General features: G+C 47.6%; 1 long non-coding RNA gene across 1 annotated transcript in view; it reads left to right on the top strand.

Moving 5' to 3' along the window:
* The first annotated feature begins 5,673 nt into the window (after positions 1-5,673).
* The window catches only part of LOC134929389 (uncharacterized), a 52,270-nt gene continuing 41,477 nt past the window's right edge, over positions 5,674-16,466 (top strand). Inside the window, exon 1 of the long non-coding RNA XR_010178532.1 lies at positions 5,674-6,668. This is a non-coding gene — a long non-coding RNA (uncharacterized LOC134929389). The remainder of the gene's footprint in view (positions 6,669-16,466) is intronic.

The raw sequence follows: 16,466 nt of genomic DNA, 5'->3' as shown, positions 1-16,466 counted from the left end.
CATAGCCTGCCTAGGAACGAGTTGGCGTTTGCGAGATGCTGCTACTGGTGCCGCCGCTGCTGTTCTTGCTGCGGGAGGCAATACATCTACCCAGTGGGCTGTCACAGTCATATAGTCCTGAGTCTGCCCTGCTCCACTTGTCCACATGTCCGTGGTTAAGTGGACATTGGGTACAACTGCATTTTTTAGGACACTGGTGAGTCTTTTTCTGAGGTCTGTGTACATTTTCGGTATCGCCTGCCTAGAGAAATGGAACCTAGATGGTATTTGGTACCGGGGACACAGTATCTCAATCAAGTCTATAGTTGCCTCAGAATTAACGATGGATACCGGAACCACGTTTCTCACCGCCCAGGCTGCCAAGGCCTGAGTTATCTGCTTTGCAGCAGGATGACTGCTGTGATATTTCTTCTTCCTCGCAAAGGACTGTTGGACAGTCAATTGTTTACTGGAAGTAGTACAAGTGGTCTTCCGACTTCCCCTCTGGGATGACGATCGACTCCCAGCAGCAACAACAGCAGCGCCAGCAGCAGTAGGCGTTACACTCAAGGATGCATCGGAGGAATCCCAGGCAGGAGAGGACTCGTCAGACTTGACAGTGACATGGCCTGCAGGACTATTGGCTTTCCTGGGTAAGGAGGAAATTGACACTGAGGGAGTTGGTGGTGTGGTTTGCAGGAGCTTGGTTACAAGAGGAAGGGATTTAGTGGTCAGTGGACTGCTTCTGCTGTCACCCAAAGTTTTTGAACTTGTCACTGACTTATGATGAATGCGCTGCAGGTGACGTATAAGGAAGGATGTTCCGAGGTGGTTAACGTCCTTACCCCTACTTATTACAGCTTGACAAAGGCAACACACGGCTTGACACCCGTTGTCCGCAATTGTGTTGAAATAATTCCACACCGAAGAGCTGATTTTTTTTTGTATTTTGACCAGGCATGTCAATGGCCATATTCGTCCCACGGACAACAGGTGTCTCCCCGGGTGCCTGACTTAAACAAACCACCTCACCATCAGAATCCTCTTTGTCAATTTCCTTCCCAGCGCCAGCAACACCCATATCCTCATCCTGGTGTACTTCAACAGTGACATCTTCAATTTGACTATCAGGAACTGGACTGCGGGTGCTCCTTCCAGCACTTGCAGGGGGCGTGCAAATGGTGGAAGGCGCAAGCTCTTCCCGTCCAGTGGGGGTCATTCCGAGTTGTTCGCTCGTTATTTTTTTCTCGCAACGGAGCGATTAGTCGCTAATGCGCATGCGCAATGTCAGCAGTGCGACTGCACCAAGTAAATTTGCTATGCAGTTAGGTATTTTACTCACGGCATTACGAGGTTTTTTCTTCGTTCTGGTGATCGTAATGTGATTGACAGGAAGTGGGTGTTTCTGGGCGGAAACTGGCCGTTTTATGGGAGTGTGTGATAAAACGCTACCGTTTCTGGGAAAAACGCGGGAGTGGCTGGAGAAACGGAGGAGTGTCTGGGCGAACGCTGGGTGTGTTTGTGACGTCAAACCAGGAACGACAAGCACTGAACTGATCGCACTGGCAGAGTAAGTCTCGAGCTACTCAGAAACTGCACAGAGAAGTCTTTTCGCAATATTGCGAATCTTTCGTTCGCAATTTTGATAAGCTAAGATTCACTCCCAGTAGGCGGCGGCTTAGCGTGTGCAAAACTGCTAAAAGCAGCTTGCGAGCGAACAACTCGGAATGACCCCCAGTGTTGGGAAGGTCAGGCATCGCAACCGACACAATTGGACTCTCCTTGGGGATTTGTGATTTAGAAAAACGCACAGTTCTTTGCTGTGCTTTTGCCAGCTTAAGTCTTTTAATTTTTCTAGCGAGAGGATGAGTGCTTCCATCCTCATGTGAAGCTGAACCACTAGCCATGAACATAGGCCAGGGCCTCAGCCGTTCCTTGCCACTCCGTGTCGTAAATGGCATATTGGCAAGTTTACGCTTCTCCTCAGACGCTTTTCATTTTGATTTTTGGGTCATTTTACTGAACTTTTGTTTTTTGGATTTTACATGCTCTCTACTATGACATTGGGCATCGGCCTTGGCAGACGACGTTGATGGCATTTCATCGTCTCGGCCATGACTAGTGGCAGCAGCTTCAGCACGAGGTGGAAGTGGATCTTGATCTTTCCCTATTTTAACCTCCACATTTTTGTTCTCCATTTTGAATGTTTGGAATTATATGCCAGTATCAATAGCAATGGCCTACTACTATATTTACTGCGCACAACTGAAATGCACCACAGGTATGGATGGATAGTATACTTGACGACACAGAGGTAGGTACAGCAGTGGCCTACCGTACTGCTATATATAGTATACTGGTGGTCACTATGTCAGCAAACTGCAAAACTAAAATGCACCACAGGTATAGAATGTAGATGGATAGTATACTTAATGGATGACGACACAGAGGTAGGTACAGCAGTGGCCTACCGTACTGCTATATATAGTATACTGGTGGTCACTGTGTCAGCAAACTGCAAAACTAAAATGCACCACAGGTATAGAATGTAGATGGATAGTATACTTAATGGATGACGACACAGAGGTAGGTACAGCAGTGGCCTACCGTACTGCTATATATAGTATACTAGTGGTCACTGTGTCAGCAAACTGCAAAACTAAAATGCACCACAGGTATAGAATGTAGATGGATAGTATACTTAATGGATGACGACACAGAGGTAGGTACAGCAGTGGCCTACCGTACTGCTATATATAGTATACTGGTGGTCACTGTGTCAGCAAACTGCAAAACTAAAATGCACCACAGGTATAGAATGTAGATGGATAGTATACTTAATGGATGACGACACAGAGGTAGGTACAGCAGTGGCCTACCGTACTCCTATATATAGTATACTGGTGGTCACTGTGTCAGCAAACTGCAAAACTAAAATGCACCACAGGTATAGACTGTAGATGGATAGTATACTTAATGGATGACGACACAGAGGTAGGTACAGCAGTGCACTCTGCACTGTACTCCTCCTATATAATATTAATTATACTGGTGGTCCCCAGTCCCCACAATAAAGCAGCACACTGAGCACAGATATGGAGTGTTTTTCAGGCAGACAACGTATACTGGTGGTCACTGTCAGCAAAACTCTGCACTGTACTCCTGCTATATGCTGCTCCCCAGTCCCCACAATTAAGCAGTGTGAGCACTCAGCACAGATATATTATGCAGCACACTGAGCACAGATATGGTATGGAGCGTTTTTTTCAGGCAGAGAACGGATAAAAACTGGTGGTCACTTATCAGCAAAACTCTGCACTGCACTCCTCCTAACAGCTGCTCCCCAGTCCTCCCCACACTTAAGCAATAAAGCAATCAACTTCAACAATAAACGGAGAGGACGCCAGCCACGTCCTCTCCCTATCATCTCCAATGCACGAGTGAAAATGGCGGCGACGCGCGGCTGCTTATATAGAATACGAATCTCGCGAGAATCCGACAGCGGGATGATGACATTCGGGCGCGCTCGGGTTAGCCGAGCAAGGCGGGAAGGTTCGAACCTGCCTCGGACCCGTGTAAAATGGGTGAACTTCGGGGGGGTTCGGTTTCCGAGAAACCGAACCCGCTCATCACTAGTAATAATCCGTCTACAGCAAAACCATCTGAAAGTACTGTTCCAAATAAAACACATTTTCTGAATGCCAATACAGTAATCTTTCTCATTTCTAAAGCCTGTAAATTAAAATCACTTCACAAATGTCTCTGGAGATACACATTTTTACACCTCTACAAAGTCAGATGTTGAAATTAAATTATAAGTGTAAATCGCCTGCTTGTTTCCCCCAGAAGAGTTCTGGTCTATAAGGAAGGATGGATTCCCTGTCGCTGGTAAAGTTCTCTCAGGGGAACACCATTAAGCTCTGTCTGATGCTTGTATCCACCTTGCATACAGTAATGCTTTCATTCCATTCTCACATGTACATAGAACTAAACTTAAAATCTTACACTTATTGTTAGAAAAAAACATAGCCACTTATGTGGAGGTTAAGGTAGTCAGTTGTATGTTACAAATTTTTATTGGCGTAATTGTATTGTATTACACTACCCAGTTTAAAACATTGCAGGTATAGAATCCTCATGTAATTAAAAGATATTCAAATTCCATTGCCCAATGGAAGGGTCATAGAGGTAAAGGCAGGGATGCACAAAGACTGTGCCTATGGGAATGAAATAATCGTGCGCAGCCTCACAATGACAATCGGTAGCACATGGCTCATGTGACAGCTGGCCTAAGGGACTGAAAATGGGACTGGCCTTGAGGGCAGTCCTGGTAACTGGAAGACACGTGTAAGGGACTATACCAGCTATACCTTTGGGAACCCTCCTGTACGTACTGCCACTGCTGCTTTTATCTGAATACTCTTTTGGGCTTCCCATTTCTGCTCACTGATGTATTGTTCTGACACTGTTATCAGGTAATCACTGCCTCTGCACCTTGCGGTTCTATCAATATTATGCCGCACGACACCTGTCTATACGTTATAGTAAGATATAAGCACAGGTGGGCCAAGTAAGCTCTTGGACCGAGGGGCGTAAGTTCATACTAGGAGCCTGGAGGCGAGATAGTTGTTGGTGCAAGCTCTCATTCACTACCAACACCCTGTCTCAGCAGCACCCTGACATACACTCTCTCCTGGGGTGCCAAAATGGGGTGGTTTACTAATTACCTGGGTCCAGGCTTGTTAGAAGGGCCCAGCCTGGGTCATCTGCTAAGGTGGGTCCCCCTGTGCAGCTGCGACAAGGAAGAGACATTAGGGTAGGGGAGTGTGCACTCAAGGGTAGGTCTCTCCCCATAGGTGCCAGCTACTGTGCGAGGGGCTCTGCCTCTTGCAGCTCACACTTACATTCACCTTGCACATTCACTTCTACCACCCAGCACAGCACCCAGTCAGGGAGAGGGAGATCTGTGGCACATGCTCCCCCCCAGGTTCCCTGCTTACTTCTGCTCTTGGGCACATAAAGCAGAACCTGGAGCAATGGAGGAGGTCAATGTGTCACCTTCAGGGCTGGTGCCCGGAGGTGACTGCCTTCCATTGTCTCCTGTCTTTATACCCCTGCTTGGGATTACATTGTGACCTGGATTCTTGCTAATTAAGGAGATCCTGATTACATGGCCCTTTTTAGCCATTAAGACTAATGGTGGTTTTGTATTCCAGTTCTTTAGTCAAGCACAGGTTAATTAACACTTGGATCTACTGCACCATATTTAGCCCCTTGAACTAAAGCAAGTACACACACACTATCTGGTTTAGTCAGTCGGGACAATTATTCACCTATAGGAAGGCACCCAATATCTCTGCTGCACACTTTATTTTATTGTGGAATTTTTTTTTACAATTTCTGGTGACATTGGCCAAGGGGCCAAGTACCAGGGACGTGCAGTCAGGGGAGGCAGTGCCTCCCCTGTCATTAATGATTAAAATAATATAAAGAAGATACTTATGACACATATTCTGTGTCATAAGTAATTTCTTTATCTTATCCTAATCATTTTAAGCCTATAAAGTAGTTTGGGAGGTACTGATAACAGTGCCTCCCGTTAACTGTAGGAACTGGTTCAAGCTGGAGGGGCGGGGCCAAGTACTGGGCTGTCAAAGCCCATTGAAAACAGGAGCAGAAAGCGGCACTTATCCAAGTGCCTCGTTGACAGGGGAAACCCGCCCCTGTCAGCGAGGCAGATGTGATTGGACAGCGGATCCAGTGCTGGATCCACTCGTCCAATCACCCGAAGAGGCAGCAGGACCCGGCGCCCAGCTCAGTTACAGTAGCGGGGTGAAGAGGCAGCGGGACCCGGAGTTGAAGCCAGGGCCGGCCGCGCAGACCGAGGAGGGTGCTGCTGTGGACCTACATCGCCGCAGCCGCCCGTTATGTCTGGATGCCGATGGGTGACGGGTGTCCTCTTGCTCCCAGCCCTCCCGCGATGCTAGGGAACTGTGGAAGACAGTGGCGGATTGCCGCTTCCCCCCCCCTCCTGTCGGAAATGTGCCTTCAGCGGCGTGACCTCCCGCTCCCAGCCCTCCCGCGATGACAGGGAACTGGGGGAGACAGTGGCGGATTGCCGCTCCCCCCCTCCTGTCGGAAATGTGCCTTCAGCGGTGTGACCTCCTGCTCCCAGCCCTCCTGCGATGACAGGGAACTGGGGGAGACAGTGGCGGATTGCCGCTCCCCCCCCTCCTGTTGGAAATGTGCCTTCAGCGGTGTGACCTCCTGCTCCCAGCCCTCCCACGATGACAGGGAACTGGGGGAGACAGTGGCGGATTGCCGCCCCCCCCCCCCCCCCCTCCTGTCATCTGGGAAATGTGCCTTCAGCGGTGTGACCTCCTGCTCCCAGCCCTCCCGCGATGACAGGGAACTGGTGGAGGCAGTGGTGGATTGCCCTCCCCACTGTCGTCTGGGAAGGGTCCCGCGGTGCCACCAGTGCATGAAATCCAGCCCCAGCCCACAGTGTCAATGTGCAAAAGGGGACCCTGAAGGGGCCATGGCTGCCCGCTGCTGCACTACTGGAGCAGGTGCCGCTCACCGCCGCCAGCCGCCCACCGCTCACCGCCGCCCGTCGCCACCCGCAACAAATGGCAGTCAGAGGGACCTCACCGCTGCTGCCCATGGGTGCCTCCGCCGACCACAGTCAGGTAATGTTCCCCTGCTGTCACCCTCTCTCCCTGTCGTTACTGTCCCTGTCCCTATTGTTACTCTCTCTCTCCCTGCTGTCACTGTCGTCACTCTCTCTCTCCCTGCTGTCACTGTCGTCACTCTCTCTCTCCCTACTGTCACTGTCGTCACTCACTCTCTCCCTGCTGTCACTGTCATCACTCTCTCTCTCCCTGCTGTCACTGTCGTCACTCTCTCTCTCTCTCCCTGCTGTTACGCTCGTCACTCTCTCTCTCCCTGCTGTCACTGTCGTCACTCACTCTCTCCCTGTGGTCACTCTCTCTCCCTGTCCCTGCTGTCACTCTGGCTGTCCCTGCTGTCACAATTTCAGCTCATTCAGTGTGCTACAATGTGAATTTCGGCTCATTCAGTGTGCTACAATGTGAATTTCAGCTCATTCAGTATGCTACAATGTGAATTTCGGCTCATAACGTGTGCTACAATGTTAATTTAGGCTCATTCAGTGTGCTACAATGTGAATTTCGGCTCATTCAGTGTTCTACAATGTGAATTTCGGCTCATAACGTGTGCTACAATGTGAATTTCGGATCATTCAGTGTGCTACAATATTAATTTAGGCTCATTCAGTGTGCTACAATGTTAATTTAGGCTCATTCAGTGTGCTACAATGTGAATTTCGGCTCATTCAGTGTGCTACAATGTGAATTTCGGCTCATTCAGTTTGCTACAATGTGAATTTCGGCTCATTCAGTGTGCTACAATGGAATTTCGGCTCATTCAGTGTGCTACAATGTGAATTTCGGCTCATTCAGTGTGCTATAATGTGAATTTTAGGTCATTCTTTGTGCTACAATGTGAATTTCGGCTCATTCAGTGTGCTACAATGTTAATTTAGGCTCATTCAGTATGTTACAATGTGAATTTCGGCCCATTCAGTGTGCTACAATGTGAATTTCAGCTCATTCAGTGTGCTATAATATGAATTTCAGCTCATTCTTTGTGCTACAATGTGAATTTCGGCTCATTCAGTGTGCTACAATGTGAATTTGGGCTCATTCAGTGTGCTACAAGGTGAATTTCGGCTCATTCAGTGTGCTGTAATGTGAATTTCGGCTCATTCAGTGTGCTACAATGTGAGTTTCGGCTCATTCAGTGTGCTGTAATGTGAATTTCGGCTCATTTAGTGTGCTACAATGTGAATTTCGGCTCGTTCAGTGTGCTACAATGTGAATTTTGGCTCATTCAGTGTGCTAGAATGTGAGTTTCGGCTCATTCAGTGTGCTATAATGTGAATTTCGGCTCGTACCATGTGCTATAATGTGAATTTCAGCTCGTACTGTGTGCTATAAGGTGAAAGGGACACGCCCCCTTTTGGGTGACCACGTCCCCTTTTCTGGAGCACGTGCGTGCCTTCGGCGTGCATAATTGCGTCCTTGTCTTTTCCATACACCCACTTCAAAATTTCCACTTCGACCACTATATATATATATATATATATATATATATTCTCAGTGCCTCCCCAGCCAGTGACCTCACCGCACGCCACTGCCAAGTACCTGATTTTTATACCTAGACATATGGTTGATTATTGAGAATGCACACACACTGGTCGATATCGGGTGATTGAGGCCGAGATTTTTGGTGTTGACCAACCAATCGGATAATCGTACAGTTGTGTTAGTAGGTAAGAGTAGTCTGATTTATTGGCGAAAGGCCAAACTATCGTTCATACACACTATACAATAAATCAGGACAGTCTCTGGATTATTAGCAAATCGGCCGAATAATCATATAGTGTGTAACTTGCCTTTATTGGCAGTTCAGATAATTTGTATTTTGTGAAGAGCTCTGCAAAATTATATTCACCACTTCCTTTTTATCACCATATGGATTTCATATTAATGGTGAGACAATAGCTGCTTTACCAATCCACTTTCCACTGACTCATTCATATGGATATGTTTATTTTACTGTGGATTATTCTCAGGAGGGTCCTTTTTATGTGTTCATTTGAACTTTGAATATTTACTTATTGCAAATTTTTACAGACATTTTATTGGTGTAATTGTATTGTTACAGTACACACTGCCATTTTCTAGCATCACATGATTTTATTATTTCTGTTTGTCTATATGTAAATTGTTGTGCATTGTTGGTAACATATTGCCATGTGAAAGGAGAAGGTTTGATTCTGCACAGTGCCAATCTGAAAATGATGCCATTTATATATTAGAAAGTAGCATCGTCATAACCAACATATGTAAGATGCATCCTTTTTCAAGGGCGTGAATATGGTTGGTGGTGCTCCCAAGAGTCAGAAAAACTGTGTACGGATGGAGCCACGCTAGTCGCCTATAGTGTCCCCATCCGCCTTGGCGAACATGCCCGTGACAAACACACCCCAATCACTTGAATGGAGAGCGTCTCAGCCCGCATGCCTGGACAGAGGCGCTTTGAATGGGAGCGTCTCTGTGCACTCCCAGTGTGACTAGGTGGACAGATCGCCTAAACACGCCGGGAGTGCTCGTTTGCGATGCCACCACCTCAGATGAGCGCAGCTCCATCTGTATATGTACAAGGAGAAGAGGGAAGACTCTTGTGCTGGGGCACTCTTAATTGAAAGTTTATAATAAAACTGATTCAAAGTTTTAAAACTTTATTGGTATGCATTAAAAATTATCTAGTCATAGCCATCTGATTTGACCAGTCTGAAGTGGTGTCCTTTTTTCAATTAAATATATAATTTCACAATTACAAGCGAATTTTTGTTTTCCTTACACAAAAATATAGAGTGTGCCACAGCCGGTCATTTATACCCCTTTCAGATTGACAAAAATTTCCCGGGTTATTGCACATGAACGCGCATCAACCCGGGAATTTGCTCAGTGTGAAAGGGTATAGGAACGATATCCCGGGACGAGTGTCCCGGGATTTCATCCCAGGTCTCGACCAGGGTTGAATTCGGGATCGTCCCGGGATGCAGTGTAGTGTGAATGGGCCCTACCCGATATTCAGTACCCGGGACTGGTAAAAGGCCTCTCATTGGAGCTTCCCCTGGCCAGAAAAGATGATGTCATCATCCAGAGCCAGGGGAAGCGTCCAGGAAGCGGAGGAGACAGTCATGGTGACCTGGACAGATCAGGAGGTGAAAGAGCTGCTCAGCATAAGGGGCGAGGAGGAGATTAAAAACAGATCACGGGGCGTGGCCTGGCACCGGAGAGCAGTTGCAGCCTGGATGAGCTCCTGCTTGAATACCACCTAATTTGTCCTCCTGGTCTGCCCAGACCCGCTCCTTCACGTTACCCTCACCCACTAAACCTCCCCTGCCACCCTGCTCTCATTAGACCTGAGCTGCGGAATCGGGGAGCATTATGGACGCTCCCGCGGATTGCGGCCTGGTCTCCACGCTGAAGCCGGGGCCTCGATTTTGGCGCCGGCCTGCTGGCCGCTCGGACCTTCAGCCGGTATTTACCCCCCCCCCGATGTGCTCCTTAGCGGCTCCACAAGACTCACCGCATCGCCCTACTGCTGGCCGCTGATACCCTTCCCTGCGGCTGAGACGGAAGCACTAACGCCGGACCGCTGCACTGCGGAGGAGACTGTGACGGCGGCTGCTGCGTCTCTCTCCCGCTGCCCGCTGTAGCAGATTACCAGGGCGGTGACACCTGACCCTGCGGCCTCCGCTATCAAAGGGAACTCCCCTGGCTCGTCTGATCCCGGATCCCGCATTGCAGCGGGGAGAGCCGTTGTCCTGGGGCTGCTTCTGGCTGCTTCCGTGGCCTTCCTTGCCGGTGGTCTGTGGTTGCGGACGGCCCGTGGACCTCCTCACGCTGTGCTACGGTGAAGGACATTTAACCAACCTGCCTACCCTTGGACCCGGCGGACACCTCCCACCACCCCTGTGCTGTGGCCGCACGCATAGGGCGGCCCGAGCAGCGCCACTGGAAACACATTCTCAACTACCAGCCTGACTGGGGACTGTGACGGCGGCCCATTCTACACCTTCCCTGCTGTGGCCCGGATCCGCATTCTATCGAATGCTCCCTCACTGGCCTCACATCTACCTCTGAAGGCCTACCTGACCGCTGGCAGGGGACATCTCCACCTATTTTATTTTTATCTTATTTTGTTCTATGCCTTTTCTATTGGGCGACCGCTACGATTCAGATGTAGCCCGGCAGTGAATGACCACCCAGCATGTGAGATCCGCTACATCCTTTACTATCTGAACCCTCAGTGTCTGTGGACTCTGCCTCCCCTCCTGGGTGACCCTGCATGGAAACATTTCTGATACCTCTGCCCGTGATGTCTGCAGGGACAATCCAGCAAACTGGAGAAGATACCCCCGGTGGCGATTCATCGGACTCTGATCACTCGACTACGCGATCACTCTCCCGAAGCTCTCGCAAATCTGGACCGCCCGCTAAACAACCTAAAATGAAGCACAAAAACCTGCTGGCGGTACTGCGACCTCTTCTCGATGAGAAATTAGCGGGCATTAAAGAGGCTATTGAGTCGTCATCGACTTTGCTTACTCAACATTCCACCCGCCTTGATGAAGCAGAACAAAGGATATCTGCTCTGGAAGATGACCTGAGTAAAACCCAATGCTCCTTAAGCGCCAAACAATTGGAAGTCGCAGACCTCTCGGAGAAACTAGATGACCTGGAAAATCGCAGCATTCATAACAACTTACGGGTCATCGGCATCCCAGAATCAATAAAAGGTCATGAGCTCTTGGATCTCCTCTCGTCGGGCATCCCGGAGCAGCTGTCCATGAATCTAAAAGGATCCCCGCTCGTCATCGAAAGAGCCCACAGGCTGGGACCGGAACGAAAAAGTCCATCAGGCCGCCCACGCCCGGTCATCATGAGAGTCTTGAATTATGCGGACAAAGCAAGACTACTAGACCATTACCGCAAGGCTGCTAGTTTGTCAATCAACGGAGAGCGTCTCCTCATCTTTCAAGACTTCTCAGCTTTAGTGGCATCGAAAAGCAAGGACTTTGCCCCCATCTGTAGGCATCTCTTTGACGCAAAGGTTAAATTCTCCCTGCTGTATCCAGCACGTCTTAGAATCTTTGAAGATGGTCGGCTGAGATTTTTTGAAGATCCAGACGAGGCAAGACTACATTTCGCCCTTCCTTCTACTTGATTGTCATGTTACTCTTTCTAATATTGGCTAGACACTAGTGATGAGCGGGTTCGGTTTCTCGGAAACCGAACCCCCCCGAACTTCAGCCTTTTTACACAGGTCCGAGGCAGGTTCGAACCTCCCCGCCTTGCTCGGCTAACCCGAGCGCGCCCGAACGTCATCATCCCGCTGTCGGATTCTCGCAAGGCTCGGATTCTATCGCGAGACTCGGATTCTATATAAGGAGCCGCGCGTCGCCGCCATTTTCACACGTGCATTGAGATTGATAGGGAGAGGACGTGGCTGGCGTCCTCTCCGTTTATAGAGAAGAGAGTAGAGAGTTAGAGACACTATTTGGTATTTACTAATTTTGGGGAACATATTAGGACTGGAGTACTACTACTTGCTGATAGTGTGACCATTGACCACCAGTTTAATTAATCCGTTCTCTGCCTGAAAAAAAACGATACACAGTGTGACACAGTCACATACCATATCTGTGCTCAGCCTCAGTGTGCTGCATCATCATATGTAATACTGTATATCTGACTGTGCTGAGTGCTCACTGCTCACACAGCTTAATTGTGGGGGAGACTGGGGAGCAGTTAGAGCAGGAGTACATAAATAAATAATATATTTTAAGTACAGTACACACTTTTGCTGCCAGAGTGCCACACTGCCAGTGTGACTGACCAGTGACCACACTGACCACCAGTATATTGTGATTGTCTGCTTAGGACGGAGTACTACTTGCTGATAGTGTGACCAGTGACCAGTGACCACCACCAGTTTAATTAATCCGTTCTCTGCCTGAAAAAAAAACGATACACAGTGTGACACAGTCACATACCATATCTGTGCTCAGCCCAGTGTGCTGCATCATATGTAATACTGTATATCATTATCTGACTATGCTGAGTGCTCACTGCTCACACAGCTTAATTGTGGGGGAGACTGGGGAGCAGTTATAGCAGGAGTACATATTTTAAGTACAGTGCACACTTTTGCTGCCAGAGTGCCACTGCCAGTGTGACTGACCACTGACCACCAGTAGATTGTGATTGTCTGCTGACCACCAGTATATTGTGATTGTCTGCCTGAAAAAGTTAAACACTCGTCGTGTGGTGTTTTTATAAACGCATTCTGCAGACAGTGTCCAGCAGGTCCGTCATTACATAATATATATATACCTGTCCGGCTGCAGTACTAGTGTGATATATATATATATATTTTATTTTTATCTCATCATCCAGTCTATATTAGCAGCAGACACAGTACGGTAGTCTACGGCTGTAGCTACCTCTGTGTCGGCAGTCGCTGGTCCATCCATAATTGTATACCACCTACCCGTGGTTTTTTTTTCTATCTTCTTGATACTAGTAGCTTACTTTAGGAGTCTGCAGTGCTGACAGACAGTGTCCAGCAGGTCCGTCATTACATAATATATATATACCTGTCCGGCTGCAGTACTAGTGTGATATATATATATATTTTATTTTTATCTCATTATCATCCAGTCTATATTAGCAGCAGACACAGTACGGTAGTCCACGGCTGTAGCTACCTCTGTGTCGGCAGTCGCTGGTCCATCCATAATTGTATACCACCTACCCGTGGTTTTTTTTTCTATCTTCTTGATACTAGTAGCTTACTTTAGGAGTCTGCAGTGCTGACAGACAGTGTCCAGCAGGTCCGTCATTACATAATATATATATACCTGTCCGGCTGCAGTACTAGTGTGATATATATATATATATATTTTATTTTTATCTCATTATCATCCAGTCTATATTAGCAGCAGACACAGTACGGTAGTCCACGGCTGTAGCTACCTCTGTGTCGGCAGTCGCTGGTCCATCCATAATTGTATACCACCTACCCGTGGTTTTTTTTTCTATCTTCTTGATACTAGTAGCTTTCTTTAGGAGTCTGCAGTGCTGACAGACAGTGTCCAGCAGGTCCGTCATTACATAATATATATATACCTGTCCGGCTGCAGTACTAGTGTGATATATATATATATATATATTTTATTTTTATCTCATTATCATCCAGTCTATATTAGCAGCAGACACAGTACGGTAGTCCACGGCTGTAGCTACCTCTGTGTCGGCAGTCGCTGATCCATCCATAATTGTATACCACCTACCCGTGGTTTTTTTTCTACCTTCTTGATACTAGTAGCTTACTTTAGGAGTCTGCAGTGCTGACAGACAGTGTCCAGCAGGTCCGTCATTACATAATATATATATACCTGTCCGGCTGCAGTACTAGTGTGATATATATATATATATTATTTTTATCTCATTATCATCCAGTCTATATTAGCAGCAGACACAGTACGGTAGTCCATGGCTGTAGCTACCTCTGTGTCGGCAGTCGCTGGTCCATCCATAATTGTATACCACCTACCCGTGGTTTTTTTTTCTATCTTCTTGATACTAGTAGCTTACTTTAGGAGTCTGCAGTGCTGACAGACAGTGTCCAGCAGGTCCGTCATTACATAATATATATATACCTGTCCGGCTGCAGTACTAGTGTGATATATATATATATTTTATTTTTATCTCATTATCATCCAGTCTATATTAGCAGCAGACACAGTACGGTAGTCCATGGCTGTAGCTACCTCTGTGTCGGCAGTCGCTGGTCCATCCATAATTGTATACCACCTACCCGTGGTTTTTTTTTCAATCTTCTTGATACTAGTAGCTTACTTTAGGAGTCTGCAGTGCTGACAGACAGTGTCCAGCAGGTCCGTCATTACATAATATATATATACCTGTCCGGCTGCAGTACTAGTGTGATATATATATATATTTTATTTTTATCTCATTATCATCCAGTCTATATTAGCAGCAGACACAGTACGGTAGTCCACGGCTGTAGCTACCTCTGTGTCGGCAGTCGCTGGTCCATCCATAATTGTATACCACCTACCCATGGTTTATTTTTCTATCTTCTTGATACTAGTAGCTTACTTTAGGAGTCTGCAGTGCTGACAGACAGTGTCCAGCAGGTCCGTCATTACATAATATATATATACCTGTCCGGCTGCAGTACTAGTGTGATATATATATATATATATTTTATTTTTATCTCATTATCATCCAGTCTATATTAGCAGCAGACACAGTACGGTAGTCCACGGCTGTAGCTACCTCTGTGTCGGCAGTCGCTCGTCCATCCATAAGTATACTAGTATCCATCCATCTCCATTGTTTACCTGAGGTGCCTTTTAGTTGTGCCTATTAAAATATGGAGAACAAAAATGTTGAGGTTCCAAAAATAGGGAAAGATCAAGATCGACTTCCACCTCGTGCTGAAGCTGCTGCCACTAGTCATGGCCGAGACGATGAAATGCCAGCAACGTCGTCTGCCAAGGCCGATGCCCAATGTCATAGTACAGAGCATGTAAAATCCAAACACCAAATATCAGTAAAAAAAGGACTCAAAAATCTAAAATAAAATTGTCGGAGGAGAAGCGTAAACTTGCCAATATGCCATTTACCACACGGAGTGGCAAGGAACGGCTGAGGCCCTGGCCTATGTTCATGGCTAGTGGTTCAGCTTCACATGAGGATGGAAGCACTCAGCCTCTCGCTAGAAAAAAGAAAAGACTCAAGCTGGCAAAAGCACAGCAAAGAACTGTGCGTTCTTCGAAATCCCAAATCCACAAGGAGAGTCCAATTGTGTCGGTTGCGATGCCTGACCTTCCCAACACTAGACGTGAAGAGCATGCGCCTTCCACCATTTGCACGCCCCCTGCAAGTGCTGGAAGGAGCACCCGCAGTCCAGTTCCTGATAGTCAGACTGAAGATGTCAGTGTTGAAGTACACCAGGATGAGGAGGATATGGGTGTTGCTGGCGCTGGGGAGGAAATTGACAAGGAGGATTCTGATGGTGAGGTGGTTTGTTTAAGTCAGGCACCCGGGGAGACACCTGTTGTCCGTGGGAGGAATAGGGCCATTGACATGCCTGGTGAAAATACCAAAAAAATCAGCTCTTCGGTGTGGAAGTATTTCAACAGAAATGCGGACAACATTTGTCAAGCCGTGTGTTGCCTTTGTCAAGCTGTAATAAGTAGGGGTAAGGACGTTAACCACCTCGGAACATCCTCCCTTATACGTCACCTGCAGCGCATTCATAATAAGTCAGTGACAAGTTCAAAAACTTTGGGCGACAGCGGAAGCAGTCCACTGACCAGTAAATCCCTTCCTCTTGTAACCAAGCTCACGCAAACCACACCACCAACTCCCTCAGTGTCAATTTCCTCCTTCCCCAGGAATGCCAATAGTCCTGCAGGCCATGTCACTGGCAATTCTGACGAGTCCTCTCCTGCCTGGGATTCCTCCGATGCATCCTTGCGTGTAACGCCTACTGCTGCTGGCGCAGCTGTTGTTGCTGCTGGGAGTCGATGGTCATCCCAGAGGGGAAGTCGTAAGACCACTTTTACTACTTCCACCAAGCAATTGACTGTCCAACAGTCCTTTGCGAGGAAGATGAAATATCACAGCAGTCATTCTGCTGCAAAGCGGATAACTGAGGCCTTGGCATCCTGGGTGGTGAGAAACGTGGTTCCGGTATCCATCATTACTGCAGAGGCAACTAGAGACTTGTTGGAGGTACTGTGTCCCCGGTACCAAATACCATCTAGGTTCCATTTCTCTAGGCAGGCGATACCG

This window comes from Pseudophryne corroboree, chromosome 5 (genome assembly GCF_028390025.1).
Source record: "Pseudophryne corroboree isolate aPseCor3 chromosome 5, aPseCor3.hap2, whole genome shotgun sequence".
NCBI lineage: Eukaryota > Metazoa > Chordata > Amphibia > Anura > Myobatrachidae > Pseudophryne > Pseudophryne corroboree.
Note: the sequence above shows the minus strand (reverse complement) of the source record. Positions and strands in the feature narration are given on the sequence as shown.